Source organism: Schistocerca nitens, chromosome 9 (assembly GCF_023898315.1).
Source record: "Schistocerca nitens isolate TAMUIC-IGC-003100 chromosome 9, iqSchNite1.1, whole genome shotgun sequence".
Taxonomy (NCBI): Eukaryota; Metazoa; Arthropoda; class Insecta; order Orthoptera; family Acrididae; genus Schistocerca; species Schistocerca nitens.
In genome coordinates, this window is record NC_064622.1 from 52286747 (window position 1) to 52301733 (window position 14987).

Here is a 14987-nt window from a genome sequence, read left to right on the forward strand (position 1 = left end):
AAGAGTAGCATCCCATGAAAGCTACTGTGTATTAAGGAAAAAAGTCTTAGAATTAATTACTCTGGATTACCAAGAACAACAGGGCTTTTAATAATTTAATAGTAATGGATGTATTTCCCAAATTTATTTAAGTTTTATCCCATGATAAGAGCCACTAGCAAAGCAGTATGCGATAAAATGGTATGAGATTACATAAAAGAGATGGGCGAACCTAATGTGACTTTCCATTTTAAATCAGAGAAAAGTAAAAGTAGTGCTGCACTAGTGTCTGTCCTAGTCGATGGGAAGGGAAATTTTATCAAAAGTCAATGAAGTCGCGGTTGGACGACGGAATCTGGGGCCGCTGGCAGAGTGTGGTAACAGTCGACAGCCGGCAGGCCAGGCAGTGTAAACATGGCACTCGCAGGCATGGAGCTGTGACGGCAGTATTGAATGCACAATTTGTTTTGAGTGGTGCAACAACGAGGCAGGAAACCACAGCATTGCTTGAAGTTATTGCGATATATGAGGCGGCGGACTTTGCCAGAGCAATTTGTAGGTGGCTGATGTGTGTCTCTCTCTGACACTACATCAGAAGCGAGGGGAAAACCAGTATAAATAGATGGGCAATTTTAGCTAGAAGGAGAGTGTGCCAGGTCAGTCGAGCATTGGGACGGGACCTATGCTGGTCTACGCTTATAGGGCCCAGTCTGGCAGCAATGTTATTTCATCACTAACTTTGTTTCTATGTACTTGTTCGGGCTATATTCCACCTCTGGGGACACGACATGGGGGCAGGACAGTATGGCAGCCTGGAACTGGGAGATCAGACAGTCTGCCTGAAAGAGGGCAGATACAGCGGTCTGCATTGGGTCCAGGAGGGGCTCATTTCCACTCCAGTCTATGAGCCATGTTCACTTCCCACCCAGCATATGAGGGTATGATGAGGCATACGCTGTGGGAGGTGCGGCAGCACTGCAGTAGGGCCGTGTCAGAGATGGCGGCGGGTGTTTCCATCCGGAAAGCACCACTAGTGTAAAGTTGTGGCACAGTGTCCAAGAGGGCACGGGTTCGAGTCTGGGCCTGTCCTGGGAGCAACGGCGGCCCGAGGTTCGCTGGTGACCAGTACATCCACCTTCATCCCATGGTCAGACAGAGCAGGCCAAACGGCTCAGAGGGCAGCGAGGACCAGAGGTTATAGCAGTCTCCAGAATCATGGACAGCTATGCGGTGCAAGACGCAACACATCAGTGGGCGGTGACAAGGCAGAGTGCAGCTGACTTCCAGCTGAGCGTTTTTATGACAACAGCAGCAGCGTCTGCGTACCAGGAGTTGCTGAGCTCGCTGGACTCGCGGAACAGCGCTGTGGGCGGCTCGCCGACACTACACTGCACCCTTCGAATACTGTAAATTAGCTGAATAAAGCAATGCTACCGAATATCGCTGTATCGATCTGCACTGCCCCTCGACGCTCTTGGATTTGCTCGGCCTCCTGACGAAATACGGGGCAATAGGCCCCAGCTTCAGCTGGTTCATCTGGAGTTCCAGGTTCGACCACCGAACCCACAACAGTAGTATACAGGAACATGAGGTAGAACTAAAATATGTAGCAATGTACTATGTAGCGAGAGAGAATGGTGCATGGTGGACATTGGTAGCCTTTGTCAGACATTTTGCCATGAGAAACATAGTAATTGGGGAAAATATGTATCAGATATCGAGAACGTTTTAAACAACTTAGGACTTGTAAGTGCAGGAGTCATACATACCGAAATTATAATGGGAAAGAAAGAGCCAAATATTTTAGAGGAGAATGTAAGGTTTCTGTCTAGGAGAGATGTCTTCTTGTCACACAGAAAGAAATTAATTAGGGAATGCTCCGAAAATCAGATGATATAACGTAAGAAAAGACATGATGAAGAAGGAAAATTAACTAAAATTCAGACTGAAAACCTAGTGTTATTCAAATTATATGAGAAATTTAAGAACTTCCCTCTGAAATTATTAGATTTTTCCCTGTATGTAGTGGTTCCTTTGAGGTGGCTAATATACTCCATCCCAATGCCTATTACCTAAACTTCAAAGAATCCAGAAAGAAATGTGGTGTACGAACTACGGTAGATCTAAATCTGTGTAAGGAAAAAATAGGTGAGTGACTGAATGAAGAAAATAGAAACTGGAAAAATATAAAGTACTACTTAATCAATTAAGCATTGCCAACAGTCATGTGAAAAATGAACTGTGATGAGTCCCGGATAGAGCCATGTGTAGTATTTTGCAATTAGTGATCTAGAATTTGACATTCCGTTGATATTGGGAAAATATATGGTCAGTCTCTGTTGTCACGCATAAAAAGGAACAGTGTAAAGAATGATTTAGGTTTGGAGGTAGTGGTTGTATGATTAGTAAAAGCTGTTTCACAGCGGAATATAGTACTACTGTTCCTCCTTTCCATCACCATGCGAAAGTCGAAATGACAGATATTGAGATAAACGATCGCGGAATTGAAAAGTAGCTATAATCGTTTAGTAGTGGAAAGGCTTCAGGACTATATGAGGTACCTATTAGATTCTATAAAGATTATGCAAAAGAACTTGCTCCCACTTTAGCAGTAATTTATCGTAGATCGCTTAAGCAACGAAAGGAACATAACGACTGGAAAAAATCGCAGGTCATTCCCCTTTTCAAGAAAGGCCGTAAGACAGATCCTCAACAGAGATCCTGAGAAACTCATCTCGCTCTGTTCCTTCATGAGATCGACAGCGCAGTGGACAATGGTTGATGTCGTGTTCCTTGATTTCAGTAAGGCATTTGACCCGTCCAGCATTGCCGTTTGATGAAATAAATACGAGCTTACGGAGTATCGAAGCGTACCTGCGAATGGATTCGAGACTTCCTCACAGATAGAACTCAACCTGTAGCTCTTAACGGACCTAAATCGACAGATGTAAAAGTAATATCCGGAGTACCACAGGGAAGTGTGACAGGACGGTTGCTGTTTACAACCGCGCGACCGCTACGGTCGCAGGTTCGAATCCTGCCTCGGGCATGGATGTGTGTGTTGTCCTTAGGTTAGTTAGGTTTAAGTAGTTCTAAGTTCTAGGGGACTTATGACCTCAGCAGTTGAGTCCCATAGTGCTCAGAGCCATTTGAACCATTTGCTGTTTACAATACTGATCTAGTAGAAAGTGACAGATGCTCTTTAAGGCTATTCCCGGATGATGCAGTTGTTTATAGCAAAGTATCAACACTAGAAGGTAGTAAGAATTGGCAGAACGACCTGTAGTGAATTTGAAGGTGTGTTGCCTTTTGTAAAACTTGGTCAAAACATAATTAAAAGAAAAAAATATAACTTATTTTATATTTCAGATTCTAAGATTTAGTTGAAATTATCATGAAATATTGTTAATAATGAAACACTGAAAAGAAATGTTGATTGTACATAATGTATGAAGTATAAAAAACTGGTGGATGTAATAGTTTGTAGAGAAAAGGAAAATCAAAGGCAATGAGGAAACAATGTTAACCAGAAACTTCCTGGCAGATTAAAACTGTGTGCTGGACCGAGACTCGAACTCGGGACCTTTGCCTTTCGCGGGCAAGTGCTCTAGTTCTCCAGGTTACGCAGGAGAGCTTCTGTATAGTTTGGAGGGTAGGAGGCGAGGTACTGGCAGAAGTAAAGCTGTGAGGACGGGGCGTGAGTCGTGCTTGGGTAGCTCAGTTGGTAGGGCACTTGCCCGTGAAAGGCAAAGATCCCGAGTTCGAGTCTCGGTTCAGCACACAGTTTTAATTTGCCAGGAAGTTTCATATCAGCGTACACTCCGCTGCAGAGTGAAAATCTCTTCTGGAATGTTAACCAGAATTTTGTGTAATTTTTCATGCAAAAGATAACAATTTGTTTGAGTTTAATAACTAATAACAAAGGTATAGTAATATTGAGTAACATTATGTAAAAGAAACTTTAAAAATGTAATATGAGAACTAAAATTCAATAACTCTTATATAATATTGTGTGTTGACTAAAATATGTCAATAGCGTAAAATGTAGAATATTCTACATAATAATAATAATTATTATTATTATTTGCTTTTATCATTAAGACGAGATTACATTATGTACACTTGACAGTTTACTAGTACATAATGTAACCCATGTACATGATCATAAGGGATTTCATCTTGTGTTTCTTTTGACAGTCCGAGATGAAATGGACAGGCATGTGTAACGATACAGGTATCATTAAAATGGTAAACAATAAATTTACTACCAGAATTACTAAATTTCTATCAGGTAAATTGTTGATCATTATAACACATCACAGTTGGCACCACTGAAGTAGTGGCGCGCTGGCACTGAAAGAAACGCTGCATGAGACATGCATAGCGCAGTCGCTCAGTCTGTCTAGCGGTCGCAATAACGCAATCTGGTTGTAATAACGAGTAGGTTAGAAATCACCGTAACGTGCTGCCACCACATGTGGATATGGCCAACAACTTAAGTTACACAATTACTAAACTAATAATAACTAAACATATTATGTTCTGTTTATTTTTTAAAAAGCTTATAATGTTAAAAGACTATAAAATTATGTATTGTGTATCATAGACAGTTACATTTAGACGTAAACATTAATTGTGAACGGAATGCCCGCATATTATTCTTAGCGACGTTATCCCGCGCTTCTTGAGAAGAGACAGCTCTCGAACGAAGATTGTGTGAATAGTCAGTAGCAGTATGAGCACATCGCACGTAATTATCTTAGCGTGGTGAAACTCAAGCACTGGCAAATTTAGTCTAGGTTGACAGCTGAATGATGCTACCACTTTTGTAAAACGTGCAGCTAAACTGGGTGTTACGTAAGAAGAGGTTTGCTCTGACTTATTGTGGATCCAGTTGCATTGTGGATCGTGGGGTGCCTGCAAGCTGCAACAGACATATTGCTGGCTATACACACACCTGCAGATCCTATAGCATTCAGAGCCGTAAATAGTAGGCTGCCACTTTACATTTCAGTAGAATTTGTTAAAGATGCTTAGACATAGTCGTCATCATGTGAAATATAACAGTTTTATTTGATCTGTGCGACAACATAAAGTGCACTTGGAGTGGGAAAACCACATTAGCAAAACTCGTAAAAGCCATGACAAATTGGAACACTACGTTGAGTAACTATGTATTGGCTGTTTATATTTAAAATGCTTACCTCATGTGAAACTTCCTGGCAGATTAAAACTGTGTGCCCGACCGAGACTCGAACTCGGGACTTTTGCCTTTCGCGGGCAAGCGCTCAACCATCTGAGCTACCGAAGCACGACTCACGCCCGGTACTCAAAGCTTTACTTCTGCCAGTATCTCGTCTCCTACCTTCCAAACTTTACAGAAGCTCTCCTGCGAACCTTGCAGAACTAGCACTCCTGAAAGAAAGGATACTGCGGAGACATGGCTTAGCCACAGCCTGGGGGATGTTTCCAGAATGAGATTTTCACTCTGCAGCGGAGTGTGCGCTGATATGAAACTTCGCAAGGTTCACAGGAGAGCTTCTGTAAAGTATGGAAGGTAGGAGACGAGATACTGGAAGAAGTAAAGCTGTGAGTACCGGCCGTGAGTCGTGCTTCGGTAGCTCAGATGTAGAGCGCTTACCCGCGAAAGGCAAAAGTTCCGAGTTCGAGTCTCGGTCGGGCACACAGTTTTAATCTGCCAGGAAGTTTCATATCAGCGCACACTCCGCTGCAGAGTGAAAATCTCATTATTACCTCGTGTGTTTATTGATGTATTTGAAAATCAACATCCACATAGTTTCAGTGTTTTAAATGAAAGTATTTTGCTGTGATAAAAGCTGGTATTTACTTGAACGCAAAATCGTTCGCCGACCTACATATGTAAAGATTATAAATCACCAAATTTCGCAATGGATACTATGTGTTTCTGTCACTGTTGAGAAGAAGACACCACAAGTAAAGTGAATCTTCTACTTTTTTTCTTCAGAAAACCGTGGTGGCTCGTGTACTTTCCAAATCGAACCAGAGTTCTATGACGAAATCTGAAGTTGTTTTAATTAAAGTCAGGTGGAAGCAGTAATTTCGGATTAAATATTGCCAAGTGACTTGAACGTTTTCATACCTTGTCTGAAATATTTTAATAATATTTAAGTAAAATACTTTACCAGCAGAGTTACTCATTAAAAGTTTATTGTGTTAAATTTGATGAGAAGGGCTGTTGTTTTCGATGTAAATACATATGTGTGAATATAGACACACTAATATTAGGCATTCCTCCGAATTTAAATGCTAAATGTTGAAGTAACGATCTGTATGATCGTCACTTGAAAGGCAGATAACATTAAAATTATTAGGTTTCCTCGACGATCATTTGCTGTTGATATCAGCTGTTCACTATCTTTTAAACTAATTCGAGTGATCTGAGCATCTATTGCACGCGACTGTCTACCGTATTCGGTACTAGTCCTATTGCCACACACAGTTAATGAAACAATTATTACATCATAATTAGGATAAAATAAATTTAACCGAAAGGAGACATCGCAACTCTTACAACTGCCATCCGGTTTCTATGCTAGCTGCAAATAACCTTTCATTCCCTGTATTTTACCCCTCCCACGTTCAGAATTTCAAAGAGTTTATTCCAGTTAACAATGTCAAATGCTTTCTCTAACTCTACAAACGCTATAAAGGTAGGTCCTTAACCTAACTTCTAACAGGTCTATATTGCCTCACGTCTTCTAATTTTCCTCCAGAAACCACACTGATATTCCATGAGGTCTGCTTCTACCAATTTTTCCATTATTCTATAGAGAATGTTTTGCGACTGCAACTTGTTAAACTGACTATTTGATGATATTCACGCCTGTCAGCATCTGCTTGCTTTTGGGATTGGAATTATTACGTTCTTTTTTAAGTGCAAGGCTATTTCGCCTGTCTGATATATCTTGCGCACCAAGTGGAATTTCAATAGGTCTGACGAAATGTCGTCTATTCCATCGTCTTTGTCTGGACTTAGGCCTTCCATTGCTCTGTCAAATTTCTTTCGCAGTTTCTTACAGTATCTGCTATCCCATCTCTATCTACGTTGTCTTCCATTTCTCCAATACTGCCCTCAAGTTGATGTCCCTTACATAGGCTCTCTGTATACTCATTCCAGATTTAGCTTTCCTTTCTTTGTTTAGTACTGGGTTTTCCTTTCTCCAAAAGTCACTTTAATTTTTCTCTAGGCGGTATCTATCTTTCACCTAGTGACAAATGCTTCTATATTCTTACATTTCACCTCTGTCCATTGCTGCGTAGCCATTTTGCACTTCCTGTCAGTTTCATCTTTTTCTGTTTCCATCAGGTCAGTATCTCCATAGATATCTGAGACTTTCTACAAGACCTCGCCTCTTCGTCTTTTTCATCCTATGCTGACTTCATTATTTCATCTCCCAAAGCTAACCGTTTGTCTTCCACAGTATTCCTTTCCAGTATTCAAGTTAATCGTTGCCTAATATTCCCTTTGGAACTCTAAAAAAATCTCTCATGCGTTCAACTTATCCAGGTCCCATCACCTTAAATTCCTATCTTTCAGTTTTTTTCGGTTTCATTCTGCGATTTATAACCATTGCCTACCATAAGGTGTAGGAAATATAGCCTCAAACAGTTTTGCTTTGCCCACTCTTTGTATGTGAGTACAAGAGAAAGTTTCCATAAAACCGGATTCTTTTTCAGCGCAGTGAGGTAGTATACAATATTGCAAAGTCTGATCTCAGCAAATAGGACGGGTCGTCATGAAATGAAAATTATTCCTCGAATTAATGTAGTTACATAAAAAATTTTCTGTTTGATTGTAGGTACATGTGCGCAGTCCTTGTAACAACAGAAATCCCCAGTGACATACTACGGTATGATGCTTGTACAGGAGCCTTTTCGCAGAGCTCTTTGGTAAACTGGACAATATGCTCAATTATATTTCGGCTCCTCTAGCAGCTTCATACACTATTATGGCAGTGGGGATTTCAACATGAACAAGGAATGCATAGATATACCTGAAAATCAGAATACGATGGGATCGCGAAAATCATCTCCATTTTCACTTAGCGTCGGAAGTAGTGGAGTACGCAGTAACTGCTACACTAACACATACATTAGATGAACTTGGATAGAGCTGCAATTGCGAGACGGGTACATTGCTTCTCGTTCGGCTAGAGAAATAGTTTAACATGAATGTTGGGATTAAATATCCTGTCAAATATAAAATCTGCCCTGTAATATGTATTTTGGAGGCAAAATATCTTCACACTCATCACAGAACTTATGCTGTATACAGTGAAGGTGTGCAACAATGGCGCAGTTTGTTTAAGAGATTAAGGGATAATGTAAGGCTACTGCATGATGTAGCATCCGGGAGTGTATAGGCTTTGTTAGATCGAAATCGTATGGCAAAAAACAGATATCCGTACTTCAGCATAGGATTTAACAGCTACCAGTTGCAACATACAGACGGTAGGTATATTGACCTAGGTTTCGACATGTACCAGGGGCGTTTTTATCAGAATGAAGTGCTGTCAATACCTGTAAAGAAAGACGTAGAAAATCAGCTATGACAAAAAACACATTAACCATGATGAGAATCTTCATGACGCACAAAGGTTACTTACGTAAAACTACATTGCTAAAAAGCATTAGTCACAATTTGGAGCAGCTACGCTCAAGTCAAAAGTAAAATAAAACGTCCTAGCCCTTGCCACGTGTGCCCAGCTGGGAACACCAGACTGATCAGCCCAATAGCTTACATTGCTGCCACGAAAACAAAACGAGCTGCGCCACCAATCAGGCGCGGACTGTAACGGGTGTCCTCTTGAAACGTTATAACAGAAATAATTGAAAAAAGACAATTATTAAAATAAAATACAATACAGAGCTTAAACGTCTTTTTGAAAATACACAGAAGTCAAGCAGATTAAATATAACAGAGCCGTATGTTAGGCTTTACAGAAATTAGTTTTACGTAAACGACAGAATTACATAGGAAGAATTTTACAAACAGCTGTACAATCCAGAAAATGTTTGCATGAACGTAACTTCAGCAGCACATATCAACGAGATTAGAAGAAAATAATGTTTCGAAAGCAGAAGCTGAGAAAATATACACACATGAAAAAACGATTTGCATTACCCCGGTTCCCAGAAGTCTTGAAGATAGGTGCTGACTGCGGATATTGTATCACAGACACAGTACCTTTGACTGTACGGAGATGTTAATAAACCTGCCCAATGATGTAAACAACCATGCATGAGCAGCTCCTGTTAGACGGAGGGGTTGCGACAGCGGATCAGTTCCAGTTGTAAGTGTATCGTCACATCGCTGGACTGGTTGCGGTGTATCTTTGCGGGCAGCGCGTCTGCAGAGTCGAGCGCGGGACATGGAACTGGTATGTTGTGTTGCAGGTAACTTTGAATGTGAGAGGCATTGTTATTATGGAAGTTCAGCTGTTGCTGCAAGTGCTATTACAGGAAAGTGATGGAATATGGAAGTGACTCAGAGGAAGATGCGTAATGACGTCATTAAAAATGAGAAGTGCCACTAATAACGTATTTGCGTATCCTCACGTTGCGCGTCACACCGTACGTCAATCGCCTGCGCCATGTTTGGTCTCTCAGAATGAACTAATGTAACTAATTAGTAACCATAAAAGAGTGCAATGAAGTGCCAGTGTCTTGTACCGAGTGTGAGAACGTGCGATCGGACATCGCGTTTCCGCATCATCCACAATCAACCGCGCCGCGACGGTTACACGCACACTCGAACAAATTGGAACTGTAAATTAACTTTATTAGCAGTGTTATATTATTACTAGTGTCCAGGAGGACTGGCCCCAGATATCTGTACGTGTGACGAGCGTAAGAACTTTCGTTCGATCATTCGGCTTCCGCATCATCAACAATCACCAGCGTCGTGTCGGTTATGCGTACGCTCGTCCATGTGATAATGTGGATAATGATCAGCAGTTGTGACTCAGAATGTAAACAGTGCAACCTGTGATTTATTTTATCGTCTCAGGTGTTCATACCAGACGTAGGACAGTGTTATGTTTCAACGTTGAGTGGCTCCCCTAAACCCGCTTGCATATTTAGATACATAATTTCAGGCAAGCCAGTAGTAGTGTGGAGCAGAACAGTACGACTGCCGCGGGATTATCGGATACGTAGTGTGGACAGGGCGCACGGTCACGAAGCGAGAAGTCAGTTTAAGGGTGCCCCATCCATAGGTATCCCCGGGCATGTTACACAGTCATTCCACCAGGAAGCGGGTACACGGCTCATGTTGTCTGTAGTTCAACCATGCCTAGACGATCAATACCGTTATTCGATCGACTCCGCATTGTTACTTGTGCCAGGAAGAGCCCTCAACTAGGGAAGTATCCAGGCATCTCGGAGAGAACCAAAGCTATGTTGTTCGGGCATGGAGGAGATACAGAGGGACTGGAATTGTCGATGTCCGCAGCTCGTGGTCTCGCGGTAGCGTTCTCGCTTCCCGAGCGCGGTGTCCCGGGTTCGATTCCCGGCGGGGTCAGGGATTTTCTCTGCCTCGTGATGACTGGGTGTTGTGTGTTGTCCTTAGGTTAGTTAGGTTTAAGTAGTTCTAAGTTCTAGGGGACTGATGACCATAGCTGTTAAGTCCCATAGTGCTCACAAGGGAACCTCCCCATCGCACCCCCCTCAGATTTAGTTATAAATTGACACAGTGGATAGGCCTTGAAAAACTGAACACAGATCAATCGAGAAAACAGGAAGAAGTTGTGTGGAACTATGAAAAAATAAACAAAATATACAAACTGAGTAATCCAAGTCTAACATATCCAACATCTAGGACTATATAACACGAAGAGCGCCGTGGTCCCGTGGTTAGAGTGAGCAACTGCGAAACGAGAGGTCCTTGGTTAGAGTCCTCCCTCGAGCAAAAATTTTACTTACTTTATTTTCGCAAAGTTACGATCTGACCGTTCATTCATTGACGTCTCTGTTCACTGTAATGTGTTTTGCGACCGCTCCACAAAACCGTGCGATTAGTAGACGAAACGACGTGCCTCTCCAATAGGAACCGAAAACATTTGATCGCAAATTCATAGGTCAACCGATTCCTCCACAGGAAAACACGCCTGAAATATTCTATACGACACTGGTGACGGCATTTGCGTCACATTACAGGAATATGTTGTCGACCCACCTAACTTGCACACTTGGCGAATGGGTAAAAAGATTCTTCTACCTTGCCCGATTTAGATTTTCTTGTGGATGTGATAATCACTCCCAAAAAAGTGATGAAAACATTGAGTTTGTCGCATAAACGGCAACAAATGAATGCAAAAGTTTCACAGTCGCACAGTTTTCCCTGTGCTCTGTCAAAACAAACTTTTTTAACGTTTTCAAGTTTTTCCGTGTGTAGACCGTCAAATCCTGCATGTGTCCAAGCAAATCTGAAGATGTCCTGGAATTTTGGAGAGCAAAGTTGATCATGTCTGAGTGCATGAACTTTGATAATTGTCTGAAAATAAAAAATTAAAACTTTTCACTCGAGTGAGGGTTGAACCAGGGACCTTCCGTTCCGTAGCTGCTCACGGTAACCACGGGACCACGGTGCTCCTCAATGAACAGGTACCTTAATGTGACATATCTTGCACACGGACTACTCAGTTTGTATATTTTGCTTATTTTTTTCATAGTTCCATACAACTTCTTCCTGTTTTCTCGATTGGTCTGTGTTCAGTTTTTCATGGCCTATCCCTGTGCCAACTTATAACTAAATCTGAGGGGGGTGCGATGGGGAGGTTCCCTTGTCAGAGCCATTTGGAATTGTCGATGAAATTCCTTACTCTTGCCGCCCAAGGGCTACTACTGCAGTCGATGACCGCTACCTACGGATTATGGCTCGGAGTAACCCTGACAGCAACGGAATCATGTTGAATTATGCTTTTCGTGCAGCCACAGGACGCCGTGTTAAGACTCAAACTGTGCGCAATAGGCTGCATGATGCGCAGCTTCCCTCCCTACTTCCATGGCGAGGTCCTACTTTGCAACCATGCAAGTGCAGTGCGGTACAGATGGGACCAACAACATTCCGAAAGGACCGATCAGGATTGGCATCACGTTCTCTTCACCGATGAGTGTCGCATATGCCTTCAACCATCCAATCGTCGGAGACGTGTTTCGAGGCAACCCGGCCACACTGAACGCCTTAGACACACTGTCCAGTGAGTGCAGCAAGGTGGTTGTTACCCGCTGTTTTGGGGTGGCATCATGTGGGGCTGACGTACGCCGCTGATGGTCATGGAAGACGCCGCTGTACGGCTGTACGATACGTGAATGCTATCCTCCGACCAATTGTGCAATCATATCGGCAGCATATTGGCGAGGCAGTCTTCACGGACGACAATTCGCGCACTCATCGTGCACATATTGTGAATGACTTCCTTCAGGATAACGAGTGGCCAGCATGTTCTCGAGACATGAACCCTATCGAACATGCCTGGAATAGATTGAAAAGGGCTGTTTATGGATGATATGACCCACAAACCTCTCTGAGGGATCTATACGGAATCGCCTTTGAGGAGTGGGACAATCTGCACCAACAGTGCCTTGATAAACTTGTGGATAGTATGCCACGACGAATACAGCCATGCATCAATGCAAGAGGACGTGCTACTGGGTATTAGGGGTACTGGTGAGTGCAGGAATCTTGACCACCACCTCTGAAGGTCTCGATGTGTGGTGGTACAACGTGTAATGTGTGGTTTTCATGAGCAATAAAAAGGGCAGAAATAATGTTTATGTTGATCTCTGTTCCAATTTTCTGTACAGGTTCCCGAACTCTCGCAACCGAGGTAATGCAAAACTTTTTTTGTGTGTGTAGTAAAAAATAGCCGGATCAAAATTCTTCGAGCAATAAATTGAAATAATTGAAAAAATTTTTGTTACGTAGTTGTAACTGTTCATTGAGGATGAGGCCATCATTCTTAGAAATATGCTTGGAAAACTCCAGCTCTTCGAGTATATCAAGGCTATAACCTTTCCTTTCTCTATGTAAAATGGAAATTTGTTCAACGCGTTTCGGTTTGTGCCTGGATATTAGTAGATGATCAGCAAAAGTAGTGTTGTGTACATTACTGCCTCTTTTTCCCAACAAATGTTCCTTGTACCTGACACTAAAAGACCTTCCAATTTGTCCTGTATAATAAATGGGACACACAAGTGATTTTATACACTCCTGAAATTTGTATCGGAGGACCTGTGGACTTGAGATTGTGAATTAGATTTTTTTGCAAGTTATTGCTCGCAGAAAAGGCAACTTTGAATTCGTATTATTTAATCAAAAGACAACAAATTTTGTACGAAATAGGGCCTAAAAATGGAATCGAGACAACATTTTTGCACTCGTTTTTGTCAGGAATAGCACTGCTGCACAAAGTGGTCACTTTAGTTTCAGTTTTAACTTTGAAAACCTTGTCAACTTACGTGGCATCATAGCCTTTATTAACTGCAATAGTTTTTATTATGTTCATTTCTTCATTGAATTTGTCAGGTAACAAGCACGATGAATGGCTGAATGGAAAAATGCTTTCTTATGGGAATGAGGATGCACTGAACTAGAGGGCACAATTTGATCTGTACTCATCTACATCTACGTCTCCATCTACATGATTACTCTGCTATTCACAATAAAGTGCCCGGCAGAGGATTCAATGAACCACTTTTGAGCTTTGTCTCTACAGTTCCACTCTAGAACGGCGCGCGGGAAAAACGGACTTAGAGTATTCAGCTCTGGCTGAGCGCCTCCGGCACCGCTATATATATTTTACTAGACCCGTATTGCACTATAATCAAGATTGCGCAACTTCCGCCTATGTTATTCTTACGGGAGAACGCTCTCTTATCGCTTCCGGTGCAGGAAAATCAAGTTGCTTTTCTTTTCGAAAAATACGGAAAGAATGTCTGTCGCTGTCAATAGGAGTACTGAGGTCCAAGTAATTAATCTGATGGTCGTTATTTTCTAACTAACAAGTGATGCTAATTTTTTTCATGAAGACTATTAAAAATTTCAAGCAAATGCCGAAATCCTTCCCGGGAACCACTGTATATGATCAAAATGTCATCAACATTCCGAGAATAATACAAAATACCAAGGCAAGCAAGCTGAAAAATTATTGAAGTACTTCTATTCCGGAAAATTAATGGTTATCCATACTTATGACAAAAATCCATGGTAATCACATCTCCGCCAATAATCACTGGCCCGGATCCAATCGAACTTCGTACATTTGTAACTTACTGTTGGGAAATAATCGTTGTGGGGACACCTATCTAAAGTGTCGGTGTGGTGGTCAAAAATGTCTGTAGGCCACGACGTGGAAGTAGCCAGATTTTATTCAACCAGTATTCGAGAAAGAGAGCTCTTATGACTTGTAGCTAATTCGACACATGATTTATTACTATTACGAAACTTTTTCTCGCTGACAAGTCGCTGAAAAGTCTTTATCGCTATGTTTTCGCTTTTCATTTTCGCAACAGATATAATGTTTTAATTTATTATTTCTTTGCTACTGTCTGTATTCGCGACACTCTTCACAGACAGTGTTCACATATAACATCGAATGTACGTGAAAAATTATATTACTGTACGAGACATACTTAAGGATACATGACGCCATAAACACTGAGATTCATGAAAAACTGCCCCTCCATGCATGACGTTTATATTTAGTATTCCTAATCCGTTTCGATGAAATTTGGTAACGAGGTAGCTTGGACCCTGAAGAAGAACATAGGCCACTGTAGACAGTGTTTCGTACCGGATACTTATTCATTTGAATAATATTGCGCTATTTAGCGAATAATATTTGCTCTTTGCAAAAGCTATTTGCTCTTTGCCTTTTGAACTTCATCATATTAGTGAAAATGCTTTTATTGGTGATGTCTGCTACGATTCAAAGTAAGGAATACGATGCTTACGTAACTTTTAA